The sequence below is a fragment of the Agelaius tricolor genome, unplaced genomic scaffold (assembly GCF_023055355.1).
Source record: "Agelaius tricolor isolate 1412-34295 unplaced genomic scaffold, bAgeTri1.0.p SCAF_54, whole genome shotgun sequence".
NCBI lineage: Eukaryota > Metazoa > Chordata > Aves > Passeriformes > Icteridae > Agelaius > Agelaius tricolor.
In genome coordinates, this window is record NW_027269314.1 from 2,610,103 (window position 1) to 2,631,736 (window position 21,634).

At 48.6% G+C, this 21,634-nt stretch overlaps 1 long non-coding RNA gene across 1 annotated transcript; it reads left to right on the plus strand.

Moving 5' to 3' along the window:
- Positions 1 to 7,641: 7,641 nt before the first annotated feature.
- Positions 7,642 to 17,326, plus strand: LOC139604640 (uncharacterized). The gene is made up of 3 exons (XR_011684042.1): positions 7,642 to 8,371; positions 8,931 to 9,644; positions 15,613 to 17,326. It is a non-coding gene; the product is annotated as an uncharacterized lncRNA (long non-coding RNA).
- Positions 17,327 to 21,634: the final 4,308 nt, after the last annotated feature.

Genomic DNA, 21,634 nt, shown 5'->3' on the forward strand with positions numbered 1-21,634 from the left:
AGAGATTTAAAAGCTGTGTGGGTGTGGCACTTGGAGATGTGGGTTAGTGGTGGCCTTGGCAATGCTGGGGTAGCAATTGGACTTGGTGATCTCAGAGGGCTTTTCCAACCTAAAAAATTCTGTGATTCTGTGATTCTCTCCAAAGTTCCTTTGATATCCCTGTTTTCCTCTCCTACTGCTGCTTTCTCTGCCTCTTTTCCTTGTTAACAGCAACACAGAGGTGCCAACTGCCATTCTCGTGACCTTCATGTATTTTATATTCACTTATCAAATGCTTCAGAAGGGAGGGAGGTAAAGGTGTTTTGTGTTTTATATCTTATTGATGGGATTCTCTCCAGTGCTTTTGATACACAGACTTGAGTCAATTGATTTCTGGCTGTGTTGCCTCCCTCCTGTCTGCACTGAATTGGTTTTCATGTGCAGATTGCAATCACACTGATCCTGTGTGTGCACAAGCATCCACGAGATTAACTTGCAGAACTGCAATGCAGGTGGCATTGAGATTGTTCAAAAGGAAAAAAAAAATCAGGGCTGTTGAATTGCTTTTCTTTTTTGCTCAGTTTTACAGGAAGAAAATACATGAGGACCACACCATGGCCAAGATCCCAAGAAGCAGGTGAGTGAAACAGAGAGGGGAGGAAATTCGTTGCCCCATGAACCAAGTCTTGGACACCAGATTTATTTAATTTTATCCACCGAGCTTGTACAGGTCCATTGCTTCAGCATTTTCTTAGGGACCATTGTGGGCTGCACTGCCTCTGCCTGAAGCAGAGGGCTCAGTTTCAACTTCAGTTTAAAGCTGGGTTTAAAGTGAGAGAGGGCAAGATTAGATTGAATATTGAGAAGAGATTATTCCCTGTGAGGGTAGTGGGACCTTGGCACAGGTTGCCCAGAGCAGCTGTAGCTGCCCTATCCCTGAAATTGTCCCCGGTCAGGTTGGACACTGGGGCTTGGAGAAACCTGGTCTAGTGGAAGGTGTCTCTGCCCATGGCAGGGGGTGTAATGAGATGATCTTTAAGGTCATGCCAACCTAAAACATTCCTTGATTTTATAATTACTCTAGGCCTTGACAGTGTTGACAGATCTCCACATTGTTTCTGAAAGCTGGAGATGAAAAGCCAAATGTTCCAGCCTATTATTGCCTTGATTAGATAAAATCAATCATAGAAGCACAGAATGTCCTGAGCTGGAAGGAATCCATCAGGATCACCGAGTCCAGCTCCTGGCTCTGCACAGGACACCCCAACAATCCCACCCTGAGCCTGAGCCATTGCCCCAACGCTCCTGGAGCTCTGGCAGCCCTGGCACCAGGAGCATTCCCTGGGAGCCTGGGCACTGCCTGAGCACCCTCTGGGGGAAGAGCCTGATCTCCACCTAAACCTGCCCTAACACAGCTCCAGCCATTCCCTCGGGTCCTGTCCCTGTCACAGAAAGATGAGATAAAATACCCTATTTCCTGCCTTAAATGAATGCATGTTGTTCCTCACCATGTTTCACTCAAACCCAGGATGTAAATAATCTCTAATCACTAGTGGGTTACAGCGACAACCCGCTTCATCATGAAACCATGCCACAATTCCAAAGCAGGTCCTTGTTCTGAGTCAGAGAGAACATTACAACTTCTGCTGGAGAGAAACACTGAATATCCCTCAAAACTTCTGGTCAATCAAAGTGTTCTGTTTCTATTTTGACTGTTTTCTTTTCCAGTACATAAGAGACTGAAGTAAGAAGCCCTTCTAAAATGAAAAATGAAAAGGCCTCACTCTTAAACTGTTAAAATATTTTGGTTTGATATCTTTAGAATACTTATGAGCCCTTTAGATTTTTTTTTTCAAGCTGTGATTTAATTAAATCTTCAGGCTCTGGGAAGCTCAACTCTTTATCTGCCTCAGTAAATAGAATTATAGAATCACAGGATGATTTGTGTTAAAAATCACCCAGTTCTGACTCCTGCCATGGGCAGGGACACCTTCTACTAGAACACCTTCCACTAGAAGCTTGCTCCAAGCCCCATCCAACTTGGTCTTGGACACTGCCAGGGATCCAGGATCAGCCACAGCTGCCCTGGACAACCTGTGCCAGGGTCTCACCATCCTTACAGGGGAATTTCTTCCTAATATCTGATCTACACCTACTGTTGGTGTGAAGCCCTTTCCCCTTGTCCCCTTGTCCAAAGCTCCTCTCCAGCTCTCTTGGAGCACCTTTAGGCACTGGAAAGTGCTATAAAGTCATGAAATGGGGACTTCAGCTCTCTTTGGTTTCATCCTTTCTTGGTGTAAGCCTATCCTGGCGGAGATGCACAGCCACCTCTTCATTAAATCATGTTTCATTGTGAGTTAATTCAGAGTTTCCAGTTTGTAGAGTGAAACACCTCCTGGGTGAGTTAAATATACATAAATGGTTCAGAGGCTCTGGAAACCAGTTTTTGGGCAGCAAGGGACTTCACCTCATGCTGGTAGAGGCTAAAGGTCACTTTCTGATAATATTTACGCAGCTTAAATGAAGCCATTAAAATAACCAAACTGCTGCTGTTATCTCTCACAAGATACTGTTCCAGCAGTGGAAATAACTTATTCACTAGGAAAAACTCCTTGGAAGTGTCTAATTGGCCAGCTGTGACACTGCCTAATTGGAGTCTCTATTTGCCCTGACATCCCTGATGCAGCAGGAGCAAAATGCTCTTCTGAGCCCTGACTCAGAAGACACTCAGAGTCTTCAGGGGCTCAGAGGGTTTGGACATTCCCATACAGTGCTGGAGGCAAGAAGCTGCCTGGAGCCTTCATTTCATGACAGATTGGCCAGAAATAGAAATACTTCCCCATCTCAAGCTATTTCCAACCCTCATTCCCATCCCAAACACATCCTCACAGCTGCAGCAGGATGGTCTATGAGCCAGGAAAGTTGACCATTGGATAATTGCAGACAGCAGGATTCAGGCTGAAGCATTGAAGGGGGGAAAATGAAATTGCAAAGGTTCTCCCAGCCCATTACCATGGGAGATAAGACACAAGGGAAAAATCTTGGATGGGCTGGAAATCAACAGCAAGACCCTACAGACTGCAAGAAGTTCAAATCTCCCTTTGTAGAGCAGTTGAGCAATTGCACAGAGTGCTCCATTTAGCTCGATACAAAACCAGCAGGAAGAAAACAGATTGGAGCTTGGCTGCCAGAGTGAAATTGCCTTATGTTGGACTTATCACACTGTTGACACTAGAGAACTGATAACATTTTATGATTCTTATGCACAAGCCTGGAGGTGACCTCCAGCTGCAGATTCATAAAGCCACAATAATCACCCAGACATCTGGATATTGATCTCTAGGAGAAAACAGAATCTGTGGACCTGACCCAAAGAAAAGTAGAGGGACAGTTAATTTTTTGGGAGGCATGACTTCTTGGGGAAAAAAGGCAGGGATCTTTCATCATGATGGTCATGGAAAAACCAGTTGTGAGGAGGCACCTCAGAAGTAGGGCTGGGGAGGTTGTTGGAGACCTCTGGTACATAAAGGTCAAAGAAAGGAATTGAAGGTGATGTTGCTGCATTTGGACAAAGATAACCCCATGTGTAAGGAGTGAATACATGGACACAGTGCAATAAAGGCTGCGAAAATTCAGTTAAGTGGTGAGTAAGGGCTAATGCAGAATCACAGAATGGTTGGGTTGGAAAGACTTTAAAGACCACCTTCTTCCATCCCCCTGCCAGGGACAGGGACACCTTCCACTGTCCTGGGCTGGTCCAAGCCCCATCCAGCCTGGTCTGGAACACTCCCAGGGATCCAGAGGCAGCCACAGCTTTTCTGGGCAACCTGTGCCAGGGCCTCACCAACCTCACAGGTAAGAATTTCTTCCTAACATTGCATCTCAAGCTACTGTTGTAAGCCATTCCCCTTTGTCCTGTCAACTCCCTCTCTTGTCCAAAGTCCCTCTCCAGTTCTCCTTCAGCCCCTTTAGGCACTGGCAGGTGTTTTAAGGTCTCCTCAGAGCCTTTTCTTCTCCAGGTTGAACATCCCCAACTCTCTCAGCCTCTACGGGCACTGCAGCAGAAGACTGGGGTGTACCTTTCTGCCTCTTGTCTTGGAGGTCCCAGTGAAGGGCTCACCAGTACTGTCTGCTGGGACCAGCCCTCTCTCCCCTGGCCTTCAGCACCCTCCAGGAAGCCAAAGGTAAATGTGGCAGACCTCACCAAAGAATGAGTGAGAGACTCAACCAAAACTGAGAGGTCTGAATAAAAACTCATGCCATCAACTGAATATCCCAGACATTTACTTGAAAGTTCAGAGACTTCTCATTTGTTTTATATTTCCTGTTGTTTGCATCAATGTGGTTGGAAGTCAAAATACATTAGGTAGTTTCTAGCCCTTGCTTTCCTCAAGAGCCACCTGGCTGTCCTGAAGACACAGCCCATGATTTCCCAGGAGGGGGAAGAGCAGCTGTGGGTTTAGCCCTGTACCTGCTGTGCACTCCCTGCCCACCCAAACCCACCTTGTAACCAAATTTGCCTGGGATGATCACTGGGCTTGGCATCTGCTGGACCACAAGGCAGTGTCTGCACTAGGCAGACCTGTTGGTTTCCTGGCATGTCTGGTTTGATTCATGCTGACAGGGCAGGTACCCGCTCTGCACTCCCCATGGGGGTAGGGAAGCTGCACTTCCACAGGATTATTTATAGGGCACAGCATTATTTATGTTCCCCTATTCTTGCTGTCTTGCTGTCATGCCCTGAACTGCATTTCAAAAATCACAATTTAGTAGTAGATCTGTGATTTTATTTAGTTTCATTAAATGAAATGGAACTTGCTGGAATGAAGTAAAATAAAAAGAAAATAAATTCTATAGAATTAAATGAAATTAAATTTTAAAATTTAATGAAATGAAGTTTAGTGAAATGAAATTCTATGAAATTTTATGGAGTGAAATGAGATTCTTAAAATGAGATGAAATGAAATTCAATTTCATGGAATGAAATTAAATGAAACAAAAGGAAATTAAATAAAACAAAATGAAATGCTGCAACTGGCAGATTTTTTGTTGATTTCCTTAAAAATATTTAGAACTCTCAATAGCTGATTTGCTGATATTAACATCTGCAATGCTACTTCTCTAATTTTTAATTAATTAATTAAAAAATTAATTAATCTTATTCCACAAAGAATTAAATGTCTCTCAAATTATTTATGACCTGATGAACTCTCTTCTTAACCACTACTCACTCACAAGGGTCATGATTCACAACTTGCATTATGTGTGCAATTCCAGTGGACACGCAGAGTCCTTGTAGTTGTGCATTTGTGGTTGTAGAGAGTGTTTGGTAAGTCAAATCCTTGTAAATCTCTGTAGCATTTGCTCATGTAACTAAATGTATTAATGGACATTACATTGTGACATCAGATGTGGTATTGCTCATTTAAAACAATTAAGTATTTCAGTAGCAAATAAAGCTTTCTCTTCTGTCTCTACTTTCCAGAGTTTTCAGTAAGTATTCATATTTATTTCTGTATACTCAAACTTACTCTAAAATACACGGGAAAAAATCAGCGCATTGTCAAAGCACCCAAGCACTTATGAGAGACAAATCAGGGGCTTCTTTCAAAAGTTCTGCAAGGAAAATGTTCACTGAATTGTTGGAAGCCTCAGAATTAGTTAAACTTTTTCCCGTAAAGAATGGGTACCGGCTGCTGCCGCCCGGCCGCTCGGCGGGAGGGCTGTGGGGGAGGCTCAGGGCTCAGGGCCGGCTCGGGGCTGTGAGGGCGGCTCAGGGCCGGCTCGGGGCTCTGGGAGGGCTGCGGGGGCGGCTCGGGGCTCAGGGAGGGCTGCGGGACGGCTGCGGGGCTCCGGGAGGACTGCGGGAGGGCTCCGGGGCTGCGGGGGCGGCTCGGGGTTGCTGGGCTCGGGGCTGTGGGGGCGGCTCGGGGCTCAGGACGGCTCCGGGGCTCGGCTCCCGGGCTCGGCTCCCGGGCGTGGCCGGGCTCGCTGTGGGCCGTTCGGTGCCCGTGCCGTGCGGGGCTGGGCGGTGCCTCCCCCCTTCCCCGGGGAGCGATCAGTCCGGCGGCTCCGCCTGAGGAGGGGACACGGAGAGCCCCGAGCAGGGCTGGAGTCCCTCAGGAGCCGGTGGCCGTGTCTGGCCGGGCACGAGAAGCGCCGCCGGGCCAGCCTTTGCCGTGCGCAGCTCTGGCCTCCCGTGGGCATTGCTGGACTGTGTCTCTGTTGTGCCATCAGACCGTGGCAGTTTGCTGCTGTCACTGCCACTGCCACCCGACCTGGGGGCCGTGCCCTCCTGGCAGTCCTTGCCAGCCCCACACACAAGCTCCAGTGCTGCCTCTGTGCTGTTTTGGGAGTGTTTGCTGGGAACGTGCCTCATCCGTAGGAGTATCCTTTTGTTCCTGGGCAGCTGGACAGAGCTTTTGGGCTTGTCAGCTTCAGACTTTGATTGCAAAAGTCACTGAAAGGGAGAATGACAACGAGGTTTGTCAGAGTGGTGCTGTCAGACCCCACTTGACAGTCTGTGCTACGGGATGGAGGTGTTGTGTATTCGCAATACAGGGAATTAATGTCCCTTTCCCAATTCAGCCCAGATGGTCTCAAAGGCTCTTGCAGGGGATATTTCTTCTTTACTTTCTTTCATTTGTGATAACATAATTTCCAAACTGCCATGAAAATTTCTTTCTCCTGGAGAAAACCACACGCCAGAGGCAGTTTACAAAGGAGCCCAGAATTGTGTTAGGAGAAGGGAATGCTGTGAGTGCTGACAAGCTGCATCTGTCTGTGCTTTTATTCCAGGAAAAAAATGCACTGTGCCAAGTCCTTGTCAGTTCTTTCACATAGAAAAGCTCTTGCTGGCACCAAGGGAGCAGATGTTTGTTCCTCGAATGCTTGGACTGGACTGGGACCACCCCACAGCTGAGGAATTTTGCCAGAAGGAGGCGGGAAAATCATGGACTTCCATGTAAGAATGGTTGGAGAGAAACTTGGAAGCCGTGCAGCTTCTTAATGATTTATTCTGATCGGCATTTCCCTTCTCAGTGCCCTGAACCTCGGCGCTCCCTGTGTGAGGGCCGAGCGGGGCGTGGCGCGCGGCGCCGCAGTGACGCACGCGCAGGCGCTGACAGTGGCTCGCAGCTGACACCCGGTGGCGCGCAGCGGTACTGCAGCGGGACAGCGCGCATGCGCGTTTCCCAGCGGAAACCTTTTGCACGTGGGAATTAAGGGCGAAAAGGAAATCCCCTGAGCATGCGTGGTGCCGTGGAAAGGGAAGCGCATGCGCAGTGACGTGCCCGCCACGGAGCCGGGGCCGCCGAGCAGAGCCTTTCCTGGGACACAAAACCCGGGCTTTTCCTGGGACACAAAACCTGGAGTTTTCCTGGGAAACAAAACCTGGGCTTTCCCTGGGACACAAAACCTGCAGCTTCCCCGGCGCCATGGCGAAGGGGGAGCAGCCCCTGTGCAGCTGGGGAAGTGCTGGGCGGTGCAGGGGCGGTGCCGGGGCGGGGCTGGGGCGGGGCTCGGGCGGTGTCGGGGCAGTGCTGGGCGGGGCCGGGGCAGGGCGGGGCGGGGCCGGGCCGGGGTAGTGCTGGGCGGGGCTGGGGCGGGGCTGGGGCAGTGCTCGGGCGGGGCCGGGGCCGGGGCGGTGCTTGGGCAGGGCGGGGGTGGTGCTGGCGCGGGGCCGGGCGGTGCTGGGGCGCAGGGAGGATGTGGCTGGAGGCAGAGCTTGCAGGCTTGTCACCTTTAAAGGAACATGGAAAGCAGGGAAAGAGGTGGTACAAAAGCACTGTGGGTGCTCGGGCAGGTGAGACGCGACTCGGGGGGGAGTCGCTTGCCTGAGCTCCTGAAGTTCCACTTGCCTCTCTCAGGAGCAGTCGAGAGAAGTTTCCCGTTTGGGACTGGGCTCCAAAAGGAAGGAAACTGAAACTGCTTCTTCTGATAAATCCCTAAGTATGGGAAGCCATACGTAGCTCACTGCCGTAAGCAGCCAGTAACTTCCACAGATATTTTAACTATTAAAAATGGTGACTTGTATTTCCTCTGGGCTCAAATGACTTGGCTGTCCTATAAGGAATCCACTGAAGCTGTGAATTGCAATCCAGAGCATCTTCAGGCTTCTGCTGCTCGGGGCTGTGGCGTTTGTTGTGCAGAAAACATTCCAGGCTGTCTGCCCCGGGTCTGGATGTGCGTTTCCACAGTTCCTCAGAGTGGGGAAAGGCCAAGAGGCTGCTGGGAAGGTCTTCCTCCCAGGCCTGGCCATCCTCAAGACACCTCAAGTTTTGTTTTTAAATGTTTGTTGTCTTTTGTTTCCCAGCCCAGGGCTAAGCTGGAGAAAAGGTGGAGAGAGTAGCAAGTGAGACCTCCCATGTTTAGATCCATCCTTGGATTCCAGGTTCGCCCAGTGGGTCTGTGCTGCCTGAGGGAAGGAAACGTTGGGAGTCCCTGTTTGTTCACCTGTGCAGCTTGGAGGAGAGACTGAGCATGACATTGCAAGGAGGCTGCACTTGTGTAGTGACTGCAGGAGAAGCATCTTGCCCCACGTGTCTCTGTGTGCTTCTGTCCTTACCGTGTGTTTGGCACTCTGTCTTTTTCTCTCTTCTTCCCCATGCCTCACTCGAGTTCCTTTTCATTGTCTGTGGTGCTGCCCGTGCCAAAAGGAGGGGTGAAGACTCGGGGCTCTGATGCCTTTGGGGGCAGCCCAAGGTGCCCAGGAGAGGGAGCCCCACGGCGGTGCAGGAGCAGGTGGGGGGCGGGCGAGGGGCGGGGGTCACGCTGGGTGCCGTCCCCCAGAGGGACCCAAAGCTGCCACCAAATGCACAGGGAGGGGTGAGTGGGTGTAGGATGCTAAAACCTGGCAAGGCATTCGGTTTTCTAGGTATTGCTAAAGAATAGGAATTGGTCTCTAAACTCAGCTGGGGAGAAACCCTCTCTATGCACTCATTTGTTTACAGGAATGTAGAAGGTTCCGACTGGAGATGGGTAGTAGTTCTGAAGATATTGCCGTGAGGTTTTGATCTAGGAACGGACCGAGCTGTGCCCTGGAACCCTCAGAACAGCTGCAGGGGCTGAAGGCGATAGAAAGGGCTCTCTGGCACCTTTTGCCTCCGTTCTCTGCCAGCGCCCAAAGCGTGTCGCAGTCCCGGAAGAGGCGCTTGTCATCCCGAGAGCCAAAAGGAAGACGTGTCAAATCCCAGCTCTGCCTTGTGTTTCGTGTGGGTTTTTTACTTCGTATTGATGTCATTCCAGAGAGCAAGGAAAGAAGAAATGGGACCGGCTCCCACTATTACTGTGTGAAGGCTTTCTTGAAAGGCTGCTGTATTTCTATTGTCTTTTTCCACTCCAAGCTTGACTTTTGCCCTCGTTTTTCGAGCTCTGCTGCATTGGGTGTCCCAAGGAGGGCGGGGTTCCTCAGCAGGGCTCTTAGGAGGCGGCGCTGATTCTGCTTTTTCTGAAGGCGTCTCAAAGCGCGCTACCAGAATGACAGTTTTGTGCACTGGAAAGCTTTCCCTCAGTGCCATCAGCGCACGTCCGTGTCTGAATTGTGGAAGCAGACGGACTCAGAAAAGCCAGCACCCGGAGCAGATTTCTGTTGGCTCTGTGTCTGTGAGAAGCGGGCTGTGTGCTGGACGGGGAGAGGCGCTGTTGGAGAGTGGCATCAGCGCCAGGTGTGAGCTGCGAGGATGATGGGGGGCTCGGAGCAGCCCCAGGTGTGAGCTGTGAGGATGATGAGGGGCCGGCTCCTGCCGGGGGGGGGGGGGGGGGTGCGAGGCTGTTTTAGGGGGAGGCTTCGCCTCAGCTGCCTTTTGCATGGAGCTGCTGAGTAGAGGGGTTCATGGGGGGCTCCCGGGGCTGTCTCATGGAAGGACTGCGAGAGCTTCTGGCAGCGTCTGGGCGAACACCTGGATACGCGCTTGGATCCGCGGAGCATCGCTTCAAGGAGGTGCCGAGGGACGAATCTTTGTGCCGGGAAGCAGCAGCCGAACGGGTGAGCGCGTGTGGATTTGGAGCGGGGACTTTGGTCCTTTCCCTTTTCAATTGGATCTTGGCAGTCCCCCCTCCCCGGTTCCCCAGGAAGAAAAAGGGAGCTTGTGAAGACAAAAGAAATGAAGGAGAGGCAAGCAGCTACTCTCCTAATATTGTCTGTGTTGGAACTGGGGGGGATCCGCTTTCGCTTGCGGTTCCAAGGATGTCGATTGAAGGAAAAGCTGCCTTTTCCCGGCTGTTAGGGGTATCCCAGGGGTGACAGGGAATCCCTGCGTTCCATTTGAACGGGAATGGGCAAAGTATTGTTGTCATCGGATGGCTTTGATTTGAAGGTAGCCAGCCCATTTTCATCATCCTAAGGTTTAAATGGAGGGGACAGCGCTGGTGTCCCTCCTTAGCAAGGGTTTGAATGGAGGTCAAAATCCCCCTTTGCACATGGCTTGAAGGATTTCATTGGAGGAAAGCCCCTTCTTTTCTGCTCTCCTAGGGGATGAACTTGAAGGGGAGAAGCCATTTCTTTGCCCTTGTTGAAGCGAGGTGAGCGCCGCCCGCGGCGTCAGTTTCGGGGTTGAGTTGCGGGAAGCCGCAGCTCTGGCAGCGTTTGCAGGGCTGCAGTCGGGCTGTGCCGCTGCATTTGCGGGCGCTTCTTATGGCCGCGGCCCGGGCCGGAGCGTTGCCGCTCGGGAGCGCTGCCGGCCCGGGCCGGGCGGGTGCCGAGGCGCACGGGGAATTTGGCGCTCGGGAGCGGCGGAGCCGCTTTGCCGGTGCGAGCCGCCGTGCGGAGCCGAGGGCAGCTGGCGCCGGGCCGGCCAAGGGCGGCAGAGGCGGCGCGGGCGCTGCTGCGCCGGCCCGGCCGGTGCCGGCCGCTCTGTCCGCTCCGGGCGCGGGGCTCGGGCGCCGCCGGGGCCCCCCGGGCAGGGGGAGCGGGCGGGGGCGGGGGGGTCTCCGGGGCGGCGCCGCCCCTGCGCGCCGGAGCAGCCGCCGGAGGAGCCGCGCTCCGTCCGGGGCCGGCAGCGCGGGGTTGGGCTGCCGCAAGTTCTTGGGTGTCGTGTTTCGGAGGTGCTTTGTAGGGATCGATCGCACGGGTTTGTTCTGGTCGCAGTGGGTGTGCGCTCAGGGCTATGGCGTTCTTCCTGACCGGTACGGTTCTCGGTTCGGGTGGTGACGATAAAGGTTTGGTTTGAATCGAGTTCTGTAGTCGGATATTTTTTTTGCCGGGCTCTTCTGTTTTTAAAGGCGTGCAATGGTTTCTACGGGTCGTTGCGTGAAGCAGCGGCTCGGATTTTAATTCTGTCGCCGTGGCTTTTATTAGCGTGGGCGTGTAGCGTTTGTTTCGGTGGGTTCGAGGTGGCGTCGTGTCGTTAATAGCAGCGGGGTTTTTAAAATCTCTCTAATTGCGTTCGTGTTTCTCGTCTTCCAGGGCTTTTATTTCTTTGGTTTGTTTGATTGTAGTGTACGTTTTATTGTTACGGATCATTTGGGAGATCTTGTGAATGGTTACGTTTCTCTTTCGGCTTTGTGTTTATTTCTGGGTGGTATTTTTATTTTGATCGAATGAGGCTCTATGCGTTTATTCTTCAGTTAGGAATAATTTTTTTGACGTAAATTAAAGTTGCTTTGGTTTGGGGGACTTTTGTTTTACAAATGTATTTTCTTTTGGTTTTTTTTTGGTTTTTTTTTTTTTCTTTTTTTCTTTTTTTTCTTTTCGTTTCTTGTTGTCCTTTGACATATTTGGTGGTTATTGATCAGTTTTATTTTTGGGAACGTGGGTATTTATATGGTGGGTCTTTTTAAGTAGGGTGTTTTTTTTTTTGGGTAGTTATTTTCTTATTTTTTAGTGGTTGAGATTTTTTGTTTTTTTTCTATTTCGTTCATTAGTTCGCTTTCTAAAGTTCTTTTGACAGAGTATTGCTTATTCTTTGAGTTAGTGTAGATGTAGAATTTTGGTTAGTTTTTAAAATAACGTTCAGGGTCAGTGGCACTGATTGGAGTTGAGCGAGTTGGTTTGGGTTTTTTTAGAGGTTTTTGTGATTTGCTGCGTGTGTTTCTCAAGGGTTTTCTTTTCGTTTGGTTCCATTTTTCTGATGTGATGAGAACTGTTAGTGCAAAGAGTGTTGTGTGTTTTTTTCGCTGGCAGTCGTTTGGCTGGTGGAGGTATCTTGATGGTTTTGGAAGACATTGGTGGGAATTCGGTGCTGTTTGTTTTGTCATTGCATTTAGGAATTGGATTTTAAATGTAAAATTCTAAGGATAGCTATCTTTAAACAAAACGAGTAGATGTGTAGAAATGGGAATAAACTTTTATTTTGATCTATTCGATCTCTATTTAAAATTTAACAGGTAACTTAAGTCATGATATATTCCAATAAGATATTGTATTTTTCAAAGAGCACTGTGTATGTTGATAGATATATCAATAGAGATGATAAATATAAACACAGCTCAAAGGAAATTTTAAATCTAGAAATGTGTTGCGAATCTATGCAGATATATATATCAAATTATTAAAGGATTGTAAATGTAAAGTGACATAAATCCATACAACACGTAATACAAGTGATACCGTATAGATCTTCAGATGGTATATTATAGGAAACGGCTATAAATCTAGTACATCACTATGATATAATATCTAAAACATTATAGATATGGTAACTGTAAATACAACAACATTATTAAAAGTAGTTTAAAAGAAAGGATGGTTTTGTTTTTTACTTGGCAAAAGCAGGGGTTTTATTATAAAAACTACAAATACAAATGATAGAAAGGTAGAAATCTACTTGTAAAAAGATCTCATGAATACATCAAGATGGATATAAAAATTGAAAATATTAGAAAAAAGAAGTCGTAGCAGTAGATTTGGTACATGATAAAAATAATGATTTATCTCTATGATGTGAATAATAGATATGTGATATGTAATGATGAATGGAATGCATCAGTATAAACGGTGACTATAAAAGTGAATCTAATTATGCAAGCTCTAAATATAAAACTATTTCAATAGAGTTGAAAAGAAGGGTTTTTTGGTATTTGTTTGGTTAGAGATGGGATTTTTTTTGGAAGAATAAAAGTATGATAGAAATCTAAATGGAAGTCGAGAAATATGCAGTCAATATATAACGATATTGCTACAACCACAAAGTATGAATAAATACAGATAATAGGAATAGGCATAATAGATGGTATAAACGACGTAACACATCACTGTCCGGTCTAAATATGCGTGTGAATAGAACTAGGAAAACTAGAACTATCAAATTTATTTCAAGAAGGCATGAAAGAAAGGGGGCTTATTTGGTTCTTGTTTGGTAAGAGGCAGGTTTTTGGCATTTATTTTTCGAGGAATTTTTGGGGGGGATGGCCCCTGTTCTTTTTTGCCGCCTTGGCCGCCCGCAGGCCCAAGGCGCGCGGCGCCCCCGGCTGGGGTGGGCGGCAGTGCTGCCGCCTTGTGGGCAGAGCGCGGTACTGCAGCCCGGCGCCGCCAGGCAGCCCTCTTGGGCGTGGCGCGTGGCGGAGTTTGTTTGACCTTCTGAAAATGGCGGCGAAAAGGGCGGGAAAGCGGAGGGCCCCCGGCGGTGTGTCTATGCGGACTGCCTGCACGGAACACCGACGCCGGCGCAGCCCCAGCGGAATTTTTGTGGCGTTTTAGGTGTACCCGACACGGGCTGTGGGGTCAGCGGCGCCGTGGGCGGGCGTATTTTGGCGTGTTTCTGACCGGCATGTGAGTAACCGCCTCTCTCGGCCGAGGGGGGGGGGGGGTGGCCCTCTCTCGGCCGCCATGTTGGGAGTGGCGCGTCACCAATGTCGCGGGAGTTTGTTTGACCTTCTGAAAATGGCGGCGAAAAGGGCGGGAAAGCGGAGGGCCCCCGGCGGTGTGTCTATCCGGACTGCCTGCACGGAACACCGACGCCGGCGCAGCCCCGGCGGGATTTTCTCTTGCGTTTTAGGTGTAACCGACACGGGCTGTGTGGTCAGTGGCGCCGCGGGCGGGCGTATTTTGGCGTGTTTCGGACCGGCATATGAGTAACCGCCTCTCTCGGCCGAGGGGGGGGCCTCTCTCGGCCGCCATGTTGGGAGTGGCGCGTCGCCAATGTCGCGGGATTTTTTTTTTTTTTTTGACCTTCTCAAAATGGCGGCCAAAAGGGCGGGGATATCGCGGACCCGGGAGTCTGCCGCCCTGTGGCCAGAGCGCGGTACTGCAGCCCCCCGAGCCAGCGCCCTGCCCCTCGCCGCTGGCTGCCGGGGGCGGGGCAAGGACGCGGCTGCCGAGCGAGGCAAGGGCGAGGGGCGGGAGCGAGCGGCGGGCGGGAGCGAGCGGCGGGCGGGGCGGGCTCGGTAAATGGCCGGGAGGGGTGAAAGACGTTCAGGAGTGCAAAAGGGACACGATGGCTGAGAAGAATGCCCGGGGGGGGGGGTGGCCCGGCGGGGCCGCTTTCGGCGGGCGGCGGAGGCGCGGTCGTAGCGCTCCGGGGGCAGCGAGCCGGGGCGGGCGAACGCCGTCGGAACGGAGCTGCACCCCCCCCGAGCCCGCACACGCGCCTCTCCAGGCGGCGGAAGCAACGGCGGGCCGGAAAATCCCGGTGGGGCGGCGGCGCTGCCCGCCCTTTCTGCCGCCAGCTTTGCAAGGTAAGACCGCCCGCCCCGCCCCGTCCCGCCCCGCCCCGTCCCGCCGCCCTCCGGTGTCTGTAAACAGACGGACTCCCTCTGGCTTCCCACTTCTCCGTGCTGGAGAGTGGGAGAAAGGTCCGTGCTGCTTGCCGTGTCCTCGGTGGGCAGAGAGCTCTGACCTTGCCTTGCATGGGCTGCTGAGGATTGGATCCATGGGGATGTGCTTGGATGCATTTAGTGACCTTTACAGATTTCTTTCCCCGCTTTTTTCAGTTCCCAGAATCATGGAAGAATTCAGGTTGCAAGGGGCTCTAAAGATCACCTCATTCCAAGGCTGCTGCCGCCGTGGGCAGGGACGTGCTTCCATCGAGCAGCTTGCTCAGAGCCTCATCGCAGAGCACCGACGGGCCTTGAGCACTTGCAGCGATGGGGCAGCCCCAGCACCTCTGAGCAACCTGTGCCCTGTGCTCATAGAGCAGCTTGCTCAGAGCCTCATCGCAGAGCACCGACGGGCATTGAACACTTGCAGCGATGGGGCAGCCCCAGCACCTCTGAGCAACCTGTGCCCTGTGCCAGCCAGGTGCCAGAGGAGGAAGGAAGCCCTTCCCACCTGGAGCAGAGGCTGCGTAGCCTTGTGTCACCGAGCGTGTGAGACAGAAAGGCCCTTCCTTTCTGGAGGGGTAACAACACTCAAAGCTCTTTCTCGGGACAAGCCGAGCAATGGAAGGCCAAAGGAGCCTTCAGTTCTTCCAGCAGCTTTGGGAACAACTTGAAGGAGGAGCAGAGCTGGCCTGGTGCCTGCCGGCTCTGCAGGCAGTGGGCATGGCGAAGCTGCAGCTGCATCTGTCTTCTTGGCTGAGGCTTTATAAATGAGGCGCTTTTCTGTAGTTCCTTTTCAGGCATGACGTGCAAGTTGCCCCTAGAAGTCCAAAGGCAGCTGTTTTCTTAGCAGAAGGAAGTCAGGAGGAGGCAAAGCCAGCAGCTAAGTCTGGATAAAAAACTTGGCTAACCTCTTTTCCCCCCCCCTCCTCCAAACAGGCAAGTGTGAAGCACTCAGCAGAGATCTGCCCGGGAGGAAAAGCAGAGCCAATCTCTGAGAAGAAGGGACGTGCGAGCTCTGGCGAGGACGGCTGCTCCCCCTGGCCTTGGTGTGGGACCTCCTGAGCTGCCATTCCTGTGGTGGGAGTGTTTCTCCTCTCCTCCGGCCAAGCCAGAGACCGCCTAGGGAAGGAGCAGGTAAGGTTGAAGTACCGAGGTCTCCCAGGTAAGAAGTGACACGGCAAAAGGAAATGGCCTCAACTTGCAGCAGGGAAGGCTTAGATTGGATTGGAGGGAAAATTTCTTCACTGCAAGGGTGCTCAGGCATAGGAGCAGGCTGCCCAGGGAAGTCCCCATGCCTGGAGACATGTCAAGGATGTCAAGATGTGGTGTTTAGGGACCTGATTTGGGGGGGGGCAGCAGCCGGGCTCGATGTCCTTAGAAGGCTTTTCCAACCGCAAGGATCCTACGGTTCTGGAAAGCCTTGACCCCTCTGGCTCTAGCACAGCACCTGGATGCTGACAAAATGAGGCTGGTCCTAGAGCCTGGAGGTCCCTGTGCCACAGGGAGAGGACAAGCCGGTGTCACCTGCAGGGAGGGTCTCGTCCCCAGAGAGCCGTCAGTGACTCCGTCCCTGCCCGGGGCTCTGGGTGCGCCCTCGGGGGGCGGGGGACGACACCTGCCCTCGGGTGTCCCTCTGGGCACCTGGGAAGGGAACCAGGTCCATCCGTGCGGCAGCTCCAGGGCTTGCAGGCTTTGGGGCTTTGCAGCTGTGTGCCTTGTCACAAGGTGGCAGGGACGTGACACTGCCTGGCAACGCTGCTGGCCTCGGATCCTTGCTGCTCTCATCCTTATCCCATATGGATTTAGCAGCAATCTTCTGTCTTTGCTTTCAAACTGTCCTTGGGAGAGTTCCAAGAGAGGGTCATTAGTTATTTCAAAGCCTACATCTTTTACCTCTTGGCACTGAAGAGAAAAGACACAAACCTGCTTTGCATCCTTCTGCCTGGAAGTCATTGTGACACACAGGGAAGGGAGGAAGGGGCTGGCCGGGGTCAGCCTCTGCTGAGCCTCAGCTCTGGCTGCTCCTGCTCACAGGGTAAAGCCAAAAGCTGTCGTGATCAAAAACGCAGGCCGCCCTTCTGACCTGAGTCACAGGGGCCGTTTCTTCTGAATGAATCAAGGTGGGAAATCATTCTTGGAGCTTCAGAAGAAAAAAAACCCCAAAACCGTAGGTACGTTTGTAAGAGTGTGTATGTACGTACATTTCCTTCGATGAAGAAGAAAATCTTAGAAATATCATGTCACGTCTGGCTTCCTAGAGAAGATCCTGAACTCTGGGCTTCTGAAAGCAAATGGCTGTGCATTTATAGGAGCGTTTCCCTTCTTTTTATGTGCCTCCCCCAGTCATCTTCTACCCTTGCCCACGGCAAGGAGAGTGCGGTGATTTGGCTGCTCCGCTCTGCCGAGGTTGTTGCAGGCTGTGTAGCAGGGAGTGAGGCCTTTTGTGGCTGCTCATCAGACATTTTCCTACAGCCTTCTCCCTGCAATGGTAAAATGAGACTTGTGTTAGCGAGCAGTCAAGTAGAGCAGGTAACATTAGAAAAGAATTGTTTCTGAGCTGCTGTTCACTAGCACGTGTTTCCCCTTTCCGGCAGAGCGCGCATCATTGCGGGCTTGGGATCGATTGAAATGCGCTAAGGAAACCAGCTCTGGGGAGGGAGGGAGGGAGGGAGGGAGGGAGGGAGGGAGGGAGGGAAATGCTCTCTTAACATGTGCCAATTCTTCTGTCAAACTCATCAGGGCAGGACAGCGTTCAGACTGAAAGTGTAAGAAGATGTGGAGGGAGACAGAGAATCTGACAGGAGCACCGGACTCACAAGTGCACGAATTTTGCTTTTGGCTTGGATTCAAACTCAGAAGTTGTAAGGAATTTGGGAAGGAGAAGGGACATTTCAGAAGGAGAAGAAGAAAAAGAAGTTGTTGTTGTTGTTACAGCCCTGGCAAAATCTTTGGTTCTAGCTAATAAAGGAAGTTAGTTGAAATTAAAAAAAAGAAAAAAACGTGGGTTTTTTTTTCCTTCGCTGTTGTATTCGTTGGTGGTTCGTTATATGGTGTGTTGTTTTATTTCTTGGTCTTATTACCTCTGTGTAAATAGTTTTTTTGAGTGAAGCTCACTTTCTGGATGGGTTGGTTTGTGTTTGAGGTAGGATAAATTTCAAGAGGTTTCTTTCCTAGACTTCTGATAGGTATTCCTGGGATTTTGGTTTTGTTTACTGTGTGTATCAACAGAGAGATTTGGTAGGGCCAGCTGGGCTGCTGGAGTTTTGGGTGTTAATTTATGAGATGGCTTTTGTTCAATGCAGTTTTGAATTGGTGAAAGGGTTTTTAATGTAGTGGTTTTAAGGCGGTCTTTAAGAATTGTTTGTATCGTTTCACGTTGTTTGTAGTTGGTGTACGATCAGAGATATGGTGGAACTTCTTGAACGTTCTGGTTTTAGCGTTCCTAAGTTCCGATTTCTTTCTGCTTTGCTGTTTTGTTTCTGGTTTTCTTTTGGGGGACAGGGGCATTTGTAGACGGTGGGTTTCTAGAGGCAATGTGTCTTTCAATTTGGGTAGTGATATTTTTTAGTATTTTAATAGTTTCGATTTTTTTTATTTTCATGCTTTTAATGAGTTGTTTTAAAATTTGGAAGATAACCTTTCTAGATGATTGGTTATTATTTGTGAGTTAGCCTCAAGGTAGAGCTTTGGGGGCTTTTTTTAGTAATGTTTAGGGTCAGTTGTAGGGTTTTGAGTTTAGTGAGTTGGTTGGATTTAATTTTTCATGGGTGTTTGTTTTGACTAGCAGTTCTGTCATTTTCCATGTGTATCTGAGTTTTTTGGGGTTTTGAGCCATTGGTTTAGGAGGAAGTTTATGATGAGAATGTACGGAGCTTTTGGGCTAGTTATAGTGGGATTTCAATTGTCTTGACAGTTCGGTTGATTTGAGTTTTTCTTAGGGTTAAATGTTGTGGGGTCTTTGTTCTGTTAGTCCTAGAAATAGGTTTGGTTTGGATACGCTGCGATGGGATGAGCGTGGGCTGCGTACCGGTGCTGCCGAAGGTGCGGTATTTGTGTGGTTCTGATGCGTTGGGTTAATGAATTGATACGGTCTAATATAGAGATTAATTAAAGTAGAAATAAATATCAATATAAAAACAAATATAAAATGATAGTGGTAAACATAAATATAGAAAACAAATAGATAAACACATAAAACTATACTATATAGTATATTATTGTAACAGATGCTAATCTATAGAAATGATAGTCTATTATACATGTATACAAAGATATATAAAGATCGGTTGTAAATATAAAACTATTTAGATAGAGTTAAAAGGAATTGGGGATTTTTTGGGATTTTTTTATTAGGTTATAGGCTGGGGGTTTTTTTCTAGATAGAAATAATATAAAAATAAAAATCCAGATCTCCAAATATATAACGCGTATACCGATCTCTCTAAATATTGAATATAAAGAAATAGAAGTAAAAGAATATCTAGGATATAAAAATACTATATATCTATTATTCTATTAAAAGGTATTCTCTCTAGTATGTATAATACCTACAAATGTAATAAATAAAAATTATAAAAGTAAATGTGAAGAGAATGATGAAAAATGAGATGATTTTTAGAGTTTTAAATATGGTTTAGATAAAGGGGTGTCTTTGGTTTTTGTTTGGTTAGAGGCAGGGGTTTTATTTGAAATAATAGAAGTATTATAGAAATGTGAATCTTAAGATAGAAATCTATCATAAGTCTAGAAAGAGAAATGACGAAACTATGGATAGAAATTGAAATCTAAATCTATGTCAGTAATATGAAGAGTTGTAGTATAGAATAGAAATGACCTTATGTGGCAGTATAAATGAGAAATGGGAATAGAAATAGAAGAAGATGTAAATATAGTTGGAAAGAAAGGGAATTTTTTGGCTTTTGTTTGAGTAGAGGCAGGGGTTTTATTTGAAATAATACAAGTGTTCCAGAAGTGAAAATCTGAACGCAGAAATAGATAATCAATGAATCAAAATACGTATAAAAATATAGAAGTAAGTCCTCGGAATAGATGTAATGTAGAATATCAATTGATTTATAAATTGACATTGATAAAGAGAAATGGATCAGTAAGCAATACACATTATAAATAGAAATGTGACTATCAATAGGAAAACCTAGGGGTAAAATCTATTCAAATATTGTCTAAAAGAAAGGGTTGGGGTTTTTTGGGTTCTTCTTGGGTTAGAGGCAGGGTTTTTATTTGAAATAATATGAATATAGATATTACTCTTACCTGTTTCTAAATATTGAGATAGATAATCAAGATATAAATATAAAACCTAAGGAAATAGAAATAATAGGAAGGGATGTAATATAGAATACAAATAAGAGTATACATTGATATACAGTTTAAATGTAAATCTGAACATGAACCTGAAAAATACAATTTTAAAAAAGATTGAAATAGAGTTGAAAAGAAAGGGGTTCTTTTTGGCTTGAATTTGGGTAGAGGCAGGGGTTTTATTTTAAATAATGGAAGAGTTACAGAAGTAAAAATCCTAACACAGAAATACCGATTAAATATAGAAAGATATGAATAAAAAGATGTCAATAAATAGAAGAAATAGGAACAGATGTAAAATAGAATATAAACTTATAAAAAATCGGAAATTATAAATGTAAAAATAAACATTACACATCAATATACATTTGAAATGTAAATGTGGATATAAAGATGAAAAAAAAAATTTTTTTACAAATTTAAATGCAGTCGCAATTAAAGGGGGTTCTTTTTGGCTTTTATCCGGGTAGGGGCAGGGGAATTATTTTAAATAATGTAAGCGTTACAAAAGCAAAAATCCTAACAAATATATACTTACTCTGTAAAAATATGTATAAAAATAGAGAAATAAATTTAAGTACTAGGGAGAGATGTAATATAGAATAGAAATTTATTTATAAATAGAAATGTATAAATATACATCAATACGCATTATAAATAGAAAGGTGAATATTAATATGAAAAACTATTTTTAAAAATATTTACATATTTTTTAAAAGAAATTGTTGGGTTTGGGTTTGGTTTGGTGTTTTTGTTTTTTTTTTTTTTTATCCTATTAGGTTAGAGGCAGGAGGATTTTTTTCTTCTTCCTGGTTGTTTTGGGGCATTTATCTCAGAGCAGCTTCTGGGGGGGATCGCCCCTGTTCTTTTTTGCGGCCTTGGCCGCCCGCAGGCCCAAGGCGCGCGGCGCCCCCGGCTGGGGTGGGCGGCAGTGCTGCCGCCTTGTGGGCAGAGCGCGGTACTGCAGCCCGGCGCCGCCAGGCAGCCCTCTTGGGCGTGGCGCGTGGCGGAGTTTGTTTGACCTTCTCAAAAGGGCGGAAGAACGGAGGGCCCCCGGCGGTGTGTCTATGCGGACTGCCTGCACGGAACACCGATGCCGGCGCGGCCCCGACGAGCTTTTCTGTGGCGTTTCAATTGCGATGATGGCATTCCGGTTCGCCTGCAGGGTTCGGCGTCGCGGGAAATCGTTTCTAGGGCTCGAGGTGGGTGTCGGCAGTTTGATCAGGCAGCTGGCAAAACGGCTACGCCTTGGGGTCTTTCCAAGGGGCGCTGGGGGCGTGGCCGGGGCGGGGCGCCGTGTCGACGAGGTGACGTCATTCGGCGGCACTCTGCCTGCAGTGCGCCCATGCAGACGGCAGGGGGCGCAGTGCCCGTAGTGCGCCCATGCAGACGGCAAAGGGCGCTGTGCCTGCAGTGCGCCCATGAAGACGGCAAGGGGCGCTGTATACATAGAGTATTAAGTATAAACTATCTAGAAGAAGAAATAAAAGCTCTATGTCACCTGCAGCTGTAGAAAATTTCAGGCTCCCATGGAGGAAATAGTTTTCCTAAAATCATTACCGTTTTGGGGTTTTTTGCACTCCCCGGTAGCCTGAACGTTTCTACTACTGCTTTTTTATCCTAAAGCCAGAATGGA